The sequence below is a fragment of the Orbicella franksi genome, chromosome 9 (assembly GCF_964199315.1).
Source record: "Orbicella franksi chromosome 9, jaOrbFran1.1, whole genome shotgun sequence".
In the NCBI taxonomy this organism is placed as follows: Eukaryota; Metazoa; Cnidaria; class Anthozoa; order Scleractinia; family Merulinidae; genus Orbicella; species Orbicella franksi.
The window spans coordinates 13,262,736-13,274,771 of NC_138153.1; positions in this window are offsets into that span (position 1 = coordinate 13,262,736).

The window sequence follows — 12,036 nt, forward strand, 5'->3', positions numbered from 1 at the left end:
ATTCATACTAGAGGATGTTAGTGTCTCATGGAAAATCTCTGCCCACCAGACCCCTCCCCTAAATTTCCACATTTCACTTCACCCCCACCCCCCAATCTTCCCCAACCTCCCCAACCCCCTGGATTGACCACAGCAAATGTTATCCTGGGCTCCTAAAAAAGTGGCTTAGGCTCCTTAAAAATTTCTTTAGGCAACAGCCTTGTGACCAAGGCAAAAGTTTGAAAAAATTGTATAAATTTGACCATTTTCATGAGAATGTCCTGAAAAGATATCATCTGAGATATAATAATTTCTGCCTTTCCATGCTTTGTTCTAAAACAAATAACACATGGCGTTCCTATGTTTTCAAACAAACTAATGCACTCTTGAAGTCTAAAGAAACCATTGAATGCACTGGCACTATGCTCTTAAATCCACTAGCAGTTTTTGTAAACCTCAAGCTTGCATTATTTTCTTCAACAACACAGAACACCATCCACTACTTGGTACATTAACTCTTTCCCTTTTTCTATGCTCTCCAAAGCCTACATCCAAAACTCGAAAAAAATCCCTCAAGCATGAAGCAATTTTTAAAATGTACGCCAAGATATCCATGCATTGTGCGGTTTCAAAAATATCTGTTAACCCCTCCCCCCCCCCCCCCCCCCCCCCTATGGAATGTCATAGTAATGTTGAGGAAACAGGGCGGGGGCGAGGTCTTCATTGACTTGTCTGAGAACTAAGAATCCTTACTAAAAACCTACTACGTGACCAGTGGCAGATTCAAATGGGAAAACAGGTGACGATTATGATTTTTTTTTTAAAAGCTAAAGCTCAGGCTGATTGCAAACAGGATTGTAAACATGTAAGTTTGTCAGTTCATGTTCCTCTAACATGGTAAAAAGCCATAGTAAATTTTGATAGGTTTCACATGCAACGTCTATGTGCTGTCTTATTATCTGTTCTAGTATTTATTACATCAAACTGTCAGGAAATCACACTGTAAACCAATTTACAAGCTAATCCAAGCTTACCTTCGTCCGGAGGTCTTCAGAGGTTGTCAATAAACAGACAACAGTCTCCATATTCCATCTCCTACCTCTGACAAGCAAAACTGTAAAGCAAATTAGCTTATGTCTCACATCAAGTAACATCACTGGTTCAAGCCGGTTTTAAACAAAGAACAAACCTGTGAAATTACGAAAAACTCAATTTTCCTCCATTCTTCTAGCACACGTGCTAAAATGGAGGACGAACTACACTCGAAGAGATCACTGGGAAATAGCCAGGGGGAGGGGATAGTGGGGATGGGGGCGGGTCGAGGGGACGGGAAAGAGGACTGTGCCACAGGCTCCTCGGCATTTCCAACAATTTAATGATGGCAACTACGCTTAGGAAAGCAGACAAAAATTTTACATGTTAATTGAATATTGTGTCTAAATAAACCGAAAGGAAACATCATAAACACTCTTGTTCTTTGGCCATTTCAATTTAACAAGTTTAAATGCAAACAGCGGCAACAAACATAGCACATGAACTACGCATGGTTTGGAACAACAATCTAAAATTTTCTTGACGTTTCGCATGCTACAGCACGTATCTTCAGAAGTGGCTCGCTTTGTATTTTTAAGTTTTAAATCTTTCGTTTTTTTGTAACCGCCACTTCTGAAGATGCGTGCTGTAGCATGCGAAACGTCAAGAAAATTTTAGATTGTCGTTCCAAACCATGCGTAGTTCATGTGCTATGTTTGTTACCGCTGTTTGCACTTTATTTCTTGTTAAACTGAAAGGATTTGGAGACCTCGGGGGCTCGAAAGAAGGCCTGGGTATACATTGTGTACATGTACACCAAGTTTCCCGCTTTAGCCTGCGAACGCAGACGCATTTTCGGCTGTCACTTGGTTCCGCCGGAAATACGTCTGCGTTCGCAGGCTACGCCGTCTAGGGATGACGTGTGTTCCAGAACGGGGTAACCCGAAGGCACTGACCCCCCCGGTCCGCAGACCCCCACTACGGACCAGGTCCGCGGACTACCTGTGGACCGGTCCACAGACTCCCCTTACGGACCCTCTCTACGGACCACCCCCCAAAATACAATAAAATTAATAAATAAATATTTCAGTTACGGGTTGTCTAATAGATTACCTCTATTACTCCCTCTGCCATTTTGTTCAGCCCATTCTCCCGTGGGTTCGTGAACTCGTTCCAGGCTTCACAATTTGCTCAGCGGAATAGCAGATTCAAACAAGAATAAACAGCCTAAAAATATATCTTCCATACCCAGATTGAGCCACGAATGGAAGGTAAGAACTTTCCTTCTTACCTGAAAGCAGCTTTAAGGCAATTTTTTTTTTTTGGGGGGGGGAGGGGGTGGGGTGTTAAAAGCCCAAGTCTGTTACATTTTCACAGTAGCACTCGAAAAATCACCGCTCGAGTCTGAATCTATTTGACAACCCATAAGTGAATTTTTATTTATTATTTTTACACTATTTTAGGGTGGTCCGTAGAGGGGGTCCGTAGGGGTAGTCCATGGACCGGTCCGTAGGGTAGTCCGCGGACCCGGAATAACGTACGATAAACTGATGACGATTCAACTAGGGAAGGTATAGCTTATTCCAGGAGGCGTCATAAAGCGCCCCGGTAAAACAAACCCCGCAAAATTTTCATCAAGTAACAAGAAGGTACTGACAGGACCTTTTCTTCAAATTGAAATTACTAAAATTGACAACTTTGCATCATTTTTAACAAGAACGCATAAAAAGAACGTTTAATCATATTGAAATTAAAAACTCGACCAGAGCAGTTAAATATTTATAAAGCATACTAACGTAACGGTGCATCATGAACAGTAAAAATAGTTTAAGGTATCTTACATCACAATCTACATATAAAGTGCCCACCCATGTGCCAGAAAAATAAATTTGAACTCTAACAAAGAAGTTCTAAACGATTTATAAGAACTTAGAGGAATACAGCCCTGTTCTCACAGATGCTAGATTTGGCCCTTTCTCAAATCTACACACGTGTATTTCACTTGTGGAAGTCTATCGATTTGGATAGTAATTAGGTTGGAGATTCTCGCCCATATCAACTTTCTTTTCTCTCGTAAGTTCTGGCGCGTTTAGAGATGCGCCACACACGCGTTTTAGGTGCGAGGCTCCCAACCAATGCTTACCTAACTTTTTAAAGATGCTACTTTTAGCCCTCCCCCAAATCTACACACGTGTATTTCATTTGTCGAGGTCTCTCGATTTGGACAGTGCTTGGGTGAGAGATTCTCGCCCCTATCAACTTTTTTTTCTGCTGTAAGTTCTCGCGCGTTTAGAAAGGCGCCACACTCGCGTCGTAGGTGCGAGAATCCCCACCGAAGCTTACCTAACTTTTTAAAGATGCTAGATGTAGATCTCCCCCCAAATCTACACACGTGTATTTCACTTGTGGACGTCTATCGATTTGGGCAGTGTTTGGGTTGTAGATTCTCGCCCGTATGAACTTTCTTTACTCTCGTAAGTTCTCGCGCGTTTAGAACTGCGCCACACTCGCGTTTTGGGTGCGGGAATATCAACCGATGCTCACCTAACATTTTTAAGTAGCCACTTTCAGCCCTCCCCCAAACCTACACACGAGTGTTTCACTTGTGGAAGTCTTTCGATTTGGACAGTGTTTCGGGTTGGAGATTCTCTCCCGTATCAACTTTCTTTTCTCTCGTAACTTCTCGCGCGTTTAGAGATGCGCCACACTGGCGTTTTCGGAGCAGGGTTACCAACCAATGCTTACCTAACTTTTTAAAGATGCTACTTTTAGCCCTCCCCCAAATCTACACACGTGTATTTCATTGGTGAAAGTCTCTCGATTTAGACAAAGCTTGAGTGAGAGGTTCTCGCGCCTATCAACGTTCTTTTCTCTCGTAAGTTCTCGCGCGTTTAGAGATGCGCCACACTGGCGTTTTAGGTGCAGGAAATCCCAACCAGTGCTTACCTAACTTTTTAAAGATGCTAGTTTCAGCCCTTCACCAAATCTATACTTGTGTATCTCACTTGTGGAAAACTGTCCATGTGCGCACGGTTTGGGGTGGAAATTCTCACCCATATCAACTTTCTTTACTCTCGTAAGTTCTGGCACGTTTAGAGATGCGCCACACTCGCGTTTTAGGCACGGGGATCCCAACCACTGCTTACCTAATTTTTAAAGATGCTAGATTTAGCCCTCCTCCAAATCTACACACGAGTATTTCACTTGTGGAAGTCTATCGATTTGGACAGTGCTTGGGTGAGAGATTCTCGCCTCTATCAACTCTTTTTTCTCTCGTAAGTTCTCTCGTGTTTAGAGATGCGCCACACTCGCGTTTTAGGTGCAGGGATCCCAACCGCTAACTTTTAAGAGATGCTAGACTTAGCCCTTCCCCAAATCTACACACGTGTATTTCACTTGTGGAAGTCTATCGATTTGGACAGTGCTTGGGTGAGAGATTCTCGCCCCTATCAACTTTTTTTCTCTTGTAAGTTCTCGCACGTTTGGAAAAGGCGCCACACTCACGTTCTAGGTGCGGGAATCCCAACCAATGCTTACCTAACTTTTCAAAGATGCTAGATGTAGCCCTCCCCCATATCTACACAGGTGTATCTCACATGTGGAAGTCTATCGATTTGGGCAGTGTTTGGGTTGGAGATTCTCGCCCGTATGAACTTTCTTTACTCTTGTAAGTTCTCGCGCGTTTAGAGCTGCGCCACACTCGCGTTTTGGGTGCGGGAATATCAACCGATGCTCACCTGACATTTTTAAGAAGCCACTTTCAGCCCTCCCCCAGATCTACACACGAGTATTTCACTTGTGGAAGTCTATCGATTTGGATTGTGCTTGGGTTGGAGATTCTCTCCCGTATCAACTTTCTTTTCTCTCACAAGTTCTCGCGCGATTAGAGATGCGCCACACGTTTTAGGTGCAGGGGTCCCAACCAAGGCTTACCCAACTTTTCAAAGATGCTACTTTTAGCCCTCCCCCAAATCTGCACACGTGTATTTCATTGGTGGAAGTCTCTCGATTTAGACAGTGCTTCGGTAAGAGATTCTAGCCCCTATCAGCGTTCTTTTCTCTCGTAAGTTCTCGCGCGTTTAGAGATGCGCCACACTCGCGTTTTAGGTGCAGAAAATCCCAACCAATGCTTGCCTAACTTTTTAAAGATGCTAGTTTCATCTCTCCACGAAATCTATACTTGTGTATCTCACTTGTGGAAAACTGACCATTTGCACAGGGTTTGGGGTGGAAATTCTCACCCATATCAACTTTCTTTACTCTCGTGAGTTCTGGCGCGTTTAGAGATGCGCCACACCCGCGTTTTAGGCACGGGGATCCCAACCAACGTTTACATAACTTTTTAAAGATGCTAGATTTAGACCTCCCTCAAATCTACACATGTGTATTTCATTTGTGGAAGTCTATCGATTTAGACAGTGCTTGGGTGAGAGATTCTCGTCCCTATCAACTTTTTTTCTGTTGTAAGTTCTCGTGCGTTTAGAGAGGCGCCACACTCGAGTTGTAGGTGCGAGGGTCCCCATCAAAGCTTACCTAACTTTTTAAAGATGCTAGATGTAGATCTCCCCCAAATCTACACACGTGTATTTCACTTGTGGAAGTCTATCGATTTGGACAGTGTTTCGGTTGGAGATTCTCTCCCGTATGAACCTTCTTTACTCTCGTAAGTTCTCGTGCGTTTAGAGCTGCGCCACACTCGCGTTTTGGGAGTGGTAATCCCAACCAATGCTCACTTAACATTTTAAGAAGCCACTTTCTGCCCTCCCCCAAATATACACACGTGTACTTCACTTGTGGAAGTCTATCGATTTGTACAATGTTTGGGTTGGAGATTCTCGCCCGTATCAACTGTTTTTTTTCTCTCGTAAGTTCTCGCGCGTTCAGTGATACGCCATACTCGCGTTTTAGCTGCAAGGATCTCAACCAAAGCTTACCTAACTTTCTAAACATGCTACTTTCAGCCCTTTCCCAAATCTACACACGTGTATTTCACTTGTCTATCGATTTGGACAGTGCTTCGGTGAGAAATTCTCGCCCATATCAACTTTCTTTTCTCTCGTAAGTTCTGGCGCGTTTAGAGATGCGTCACACTCACGTTTTAGGTGCGGGAATGCCAACCAATGCTTACCTAACTTTTTAAAGATGCTAGATTCGGCCCTCCTCCAAATATACACACGTGTATTTCACTCGTGGAAGTCTATCGATTTGGGCAATGCTTGGGTGAGAGATTCTCGCCCTTATCAACTTTCTTTTCTCTCGTAAGTTCTCGCGTGTTTAGAGATGCGCCACACTGGCGTTTTAGGTGCAGGGATCCCAAACAATGCTTATTTAATTTTTTCAAAATGCTACTTCTGACCCTCCCCAAATCTACCCACGTGTATTTCACTTGTGGAAGTCTATCGATTTGGACGGTGTTTGGGTTTGAGACTCTCGCCCGTATTAATCTTTCTTTTTTTCTCTCGTAAGTTCTCGCGCGTTTAGAGATAAGCCACACTCGCGTTTTGGGTGCGGGAATCCCAACCAATGCTCACTTAACTTTTTAAAGATGCCACTTTCAGCCCTTTCCCAAATCTACACACGTGTATTTCATTTGTGGAAGTCTATCGATTTGGACAGTGCTTCGGTGAGAAATTCTCGCCCATATCAACTTTCTTTTTTCTTGTAAGTTCTCCCGCGTTTAGAGATGGGCTTAACAGGTGGTTTTGATGTCGGGATCTCAAACTATGCTTACTGGACCTTTTAAAGATGCTAGATTTGGCCCTTTCTCAAATCTACACACGTGTAGTGTACTTATGGAAGTCTGTCGCTTTGGGCAATGCCTGGGTTGGAGATTCTCGCCCATTTATATTTTTTCTCTTGCGTGTTTTAGTCGCGTGTTTTCTCGAATTAGTTTAGAGTCCCTGGGACTCGGAAATATCGCCCAAGTTCCTGGAAATCGACCTAAATTTGGTCAAAATGGTCAAAATCACGCTGCGCGTAGCCCGGTCTCGGCGACTTTAAGCACTCTCCAAATCGATAGACTTCCACAAGTTAAATACACGTGTTTAGATTTGGGGGAGGGCTAAAAGTTGCGTCTTTACAAAGTTAGGTAAGCACTGGTTCGGATCCCCGTAGCTAAAACGCGAGTGTGGCTCATCTCTAAACGCGCGAGAACTTACGAGAGAAAGAAAGTTGATATGGGCGTGAATCTCCAACCTAAGCTTTGTCCAAATCGATAGACTTCCAGAAGTAAAATACGTTTGTGGAGGGCCAAAACTAGCCCCGTGAGCAGAGTTTGGGATCCCTACACCAAAAACGCGAGTGTGCCGCATCGCTAAAAGCGCGAAAACACGCGAGTAAAAAAAAAAGATATAAATGGGCGAGAATCTTTAACCCAGGCATTGTCTAAAGCGACAGACTTCCACAAGTGAAATACACATGTTTAGGTTTAAGAAAGGGCCAAATGTAGCATCTTTAAAAAGTACAGTAAGCATAGTTTAAGATCACGATACCAAAATTGCGAGTGCGGCGCATCTCTAAACGCGCGAAAACACGCGAGAGAAAAAATATAAATGGGCGAGAATCTCCATCCCAAGCGTTGTCCAAAGCGGCAGACTTCCACAAGTGAAATATACGTGTGTAGATTTGGGGGAGGGCCAAATCTAGGATTTTTAAAGAGCTCTGTAAGCATACTTTCAGATCCCCACACCAAAAAACGCGAGTGTGGCGCATCTCTAAACGCGCGAGAACTTAGTTACAAGAGAAAAGAAATTTGATATGGGCGAGAATCTCTTACCCAAGCACCGTCCACATCGAAAGACCACCACAAGTAAAAAATACACGTGTAAATTTAAGAGGGCCAAAATTTAAGAGGGTCAAAACTAGCATCTTTAAAAAGCCCAGTGAGCATAGTTTAAGATCCCGACAACAAAAGTTCGAGTGAACAAGGGAAAAGTAAATTGACATCGTTAAAAATATCCACCCAAGCACTGTTCAAATCGATAGACTTCCACAACTGAAATACTCGTTGGAGATTTGGAAGAGGGCTAAAACTAGCATCTTTAGAAAACGAAGTATGCAAAGTTTGGGATTCCCACATCTAAAACGCGAGTACGCGGCCTCGCTTAACGTGCGAGAACACGCGGGAGAAAAGAAAATTGACATGGGAAAGAATATCTAACCCAAGCACTGTCCAAATCGATAGACTTCAACAAGTGAAATACACTTGTGTAGATTTGGAGGAGGGCCAAAACAAGCATTTTTAGAGAGCCCCGTAAGCATACTTTAGGATCCCCACACAATAAAACGCGAGTGTGCCGCATCGCTAAACGCGCGAAAACACGCGAGTGAAAAAATATAAACGGGCGAGAATCTTTAACCCACGTATTGTCCAAAGCAACAGACTTCCACAAGTGAAATACACGTGTGTAGATTTGTAGGAGGGCTAAAAGTAGCATCTTTAAAAAGTTAAGTAAGCATTGGTTAAGATCCCCGCACCTAAAACACGAGTGTGGCGAATCTCTAAACGCGCGAGAACTTACAACAGAAAAGAAAGTTGATAGGGGCGAGAATCTCTCACCCAAACACTGTCCAAATCGATAGACTTCCACAAGTGAAATACAGGTGTGTAGATTTGAGGGAGGGCTGAAACTAACATCTTTAAAAGTTAGGTAAGCATTGGTTAAGATCCCAGCACCTAAAACGCGAGTGTCGCGCATCTCTAAACGCGCGAGAACTTACAACAGAAAAGAAAGTTGATAGGGGCGAAAATCTCTCACCCAAATACTGTCCAAATCGATAGACTTCCACAAGTGAAATACACGTGTTTAGATTTGGGGGAGGGCTAAAAGTAGCATCTTTAAAAAGTTGAGTAAGCATTGCTTAAGATCCCCGCACCTAAAACGCGAGTGTGGCGCATCTCTAAACGCGCGAGAACTTACGAGAGAAAAGAAAGTTGATATGGGCCAGAATCACCAACCTAAACACTGTCCAAATCGATAGACTTCCACGAGAGAAATACACGTGTATAGATTTGAGAAAGGGCCAATTCTAGCATGTTTAAAAAGTCCAGTAAGCATAGTTTGAGATCCCAACACCAAAACCGCGAGTGGGGCGAATCTCTAAACGCGCGAGAACTTCCTGGAGGAAAGAAAGTTGATACGGGCGAGAATCTCTCACCGAAGCACTGTCCAAATCGATAGATTTCCACAAGTGAAATACACGTGTGTAGATTTGGGGAAGGGCTTAAAGTGGCATCTTAAAAATGTTAGGTGAGCATTGGTTGGGATTCCCGCACCTAAAACGCGAGTGTGGCGCATCTCTAAACGCGCGAGAACTTACGAGAGAAAAGAAAGTTGATATGGGCGAGAATCTCTTACCCCCTGAGGGGACGCAAATGACTTCCACTGTAAGTATCTCTTCCTGGTGTTTTTTTTTTTAATTCTATGAGAAAAGGGCTGTATTCCTCTAAGGCCGTGGTTGTAATTCGTAAAAACACTGAGTTCTTATAAATCGTTTAGAACTTCTTTGTTCCAGTTCAAATTTATGTTGCGGGCACATGGGTGGGTACTTTAGATGTAGACCGTGATGTAAGATACCTTAAACTATTTCTACTGTTCATGATGCACTGCTACGTTAGTCTGCTTTATAAATATTTAACTGCTCTGGTCGAGTTTTTAATTTCAATATGATTAAACGTTCTTTTTATGCGTTCTTGTTAAAAATGATGCAAAGTTGTCAATTTTTGTAATTTCAATTTGAAGAAAAGGTCGTGTTAGTACCTTCTTGTTACTTGATGAAAATTTTGCGGGGTTTGTTTTACCAGGGTGCTTCATGACGCCTCCTGGAATAAGCTATACCTTCCCTAGTTGAATCGTCGTCAGTTTATCGTACGTTATTCAGGTTATTGATTAGAAAAATAATTATACTTTTGAACCTTAGTTCCTCTATTTTCAGGGGATAGGGGGTGGGCTCACTTCTTTCAGAGGTCGTTACTTACGGACTTTTACGATTCGTTGCGTGTACGAGCCATTGGCCAAGCGATTGGCCAAGCCATTGGTTGCCGTGCATGGTCACCTAAAGCACTGACAATCTATCTTAGTTCCATGTATTAAGTTTCTCCTCGCGCCTTTTTGAGTTATTTTTTTGTAAAAAAATACCTCTTAGTCGGCGTATCGAGTATGTTATGGACGGTTCAATGGATGAGTGAGTGAGTGAGTGAGTGAGTGAGTGAGTGAGTGAGTGAGTGTGTGAGTGTGTGAGAGATGTATGTATGTCACACCAATCAGATTGAATCTACTATAAACAGCCAATCAAATTTCTTGTTGTAAAGGTAAATGGCATGTGAGAAGATTTGATTCCGATAGAGTTCAGAACGGCCATATATATTCTTCTTTATTAGAGGAGGAAGTATTCATATATTGGGTTCACTTCGACATTTTCTGTGGGTTAGGCTGAGGATTTTAGTTAACTGAACGAGATGAGCCTTGAGGTTTGAAACAGTTCGTGAGTTAGTAGTATGCAAATGAACGGGATAGTTTCATTTTTAGTTACAAAGGTAACTTGATACTTTTGTTTTTCACAAGGAGTAAATTCAATTAGAGGTCACGAATCCTCGCCTCTAGTTCTTAGGACATGTTTTAGAGGGGACGAGACTTGAAAGAGATTTGAAACAGTTCTAACGTTTACAATAGTAAGTGCGGGTAACGATTGTTTTGTTCTTGTTACATGCAAATATAACGAGATGTTTTTGTTTTTTAGTTACAAAGTGTAATTTGACCCTCTTGTTTTTCACAAGGGAGTAAATTCATTTAGAGCGGACGAATCGTCACCACTCTTTCCCACGAGATGTTTGCTATCTTTAGTAACAAATGGTAACTTAACACTTTTGTTTTTTATATGGAAGTAAATTCAATTAGAGCTGACAAGTTATCGGCTATTAGTATCACCCAACTAGTGGACTAATGCAAATCCTGCATTTTGATTGGCTACGCTACTAGGGGACTATTAGTAATAGCACTCGAGTATCGAAATTGGCGCCATCGAGCGTGACGTTTTCTTTCGTTTTATTTCCAAACAAATATTTCTTCAACTTGCATTTGCTAACTTTATTATTACCTTTTCTGTCCGACTAGTTGGGTGATACTAAAACAATTAGACCCTTCGCCCTCGAGGGCCACGGGTCAATAGCTCATGAGGCGAAGCCGAATGGGCTATTGACCCGTAGCCCTTGCGGGCTACGGGTCTAATTGTTAATTATTCCCAGGATATTAAACAAAAAAAAGCTTTCATTTCTGGACGGTTTTTACCTCTCTGCAGTAGCAGTTTAATAGTTTTATTTGATGCCATTCATTTCAGTCCGATATTTTTAAAGGTAAAAGTATGAAAACTGTTCAAGTGTTCTTTGAAGACTGAGCGGCACCAAGTTAAAGTGCAATTTAATTAAATCAGACTTTCAACGTGTCAGAGGTTTTTTTCTCTTTCTTTCTATTTTCGGTGAAGTTGTGTTGTGTTGTGTTGTGTTGTGTTGTGTTGTGTTGTGTTGTGCTGTGTTGTGTTGTGTTGTGTTGTGTTGTGTTGTGTTGTGTAGTGTTGTGTTGTGTTATGTAAAAAGGGTAAACTTACGACTCGTATAAAATGCGAAAAAGTCCCTAAATTAACTTGAGTATTTTTGAGCAAAAATTCCTCTTGGGGTTTGGAAGGGTTATGTGATCGTGAGTGAGGGAGTTATGCATGTACGTGTGTCACACAAATCACAGTGCGGGTTGTATCAAAGAACGAATCAAATTGCCAGTTAGAAAATAAGATGGTATCTACATTAATCCGGAGACGTGTCAGATTACTGTAGTTTGTTCAGTCAAACATTTTATGGCTTACTATTTAGCTATTTTACCATGACCGATGTAACATCGCATGTACATCATTAATTCTCAGTTTGTTTCTTGCTGTACATCACAACCAAAAAAACTTGTCAAATTAACCAAATCGTTACGGTAAACAGCTCCATGAATGCTCCTATCTCCGACACTTCACACACACACAAAAAAA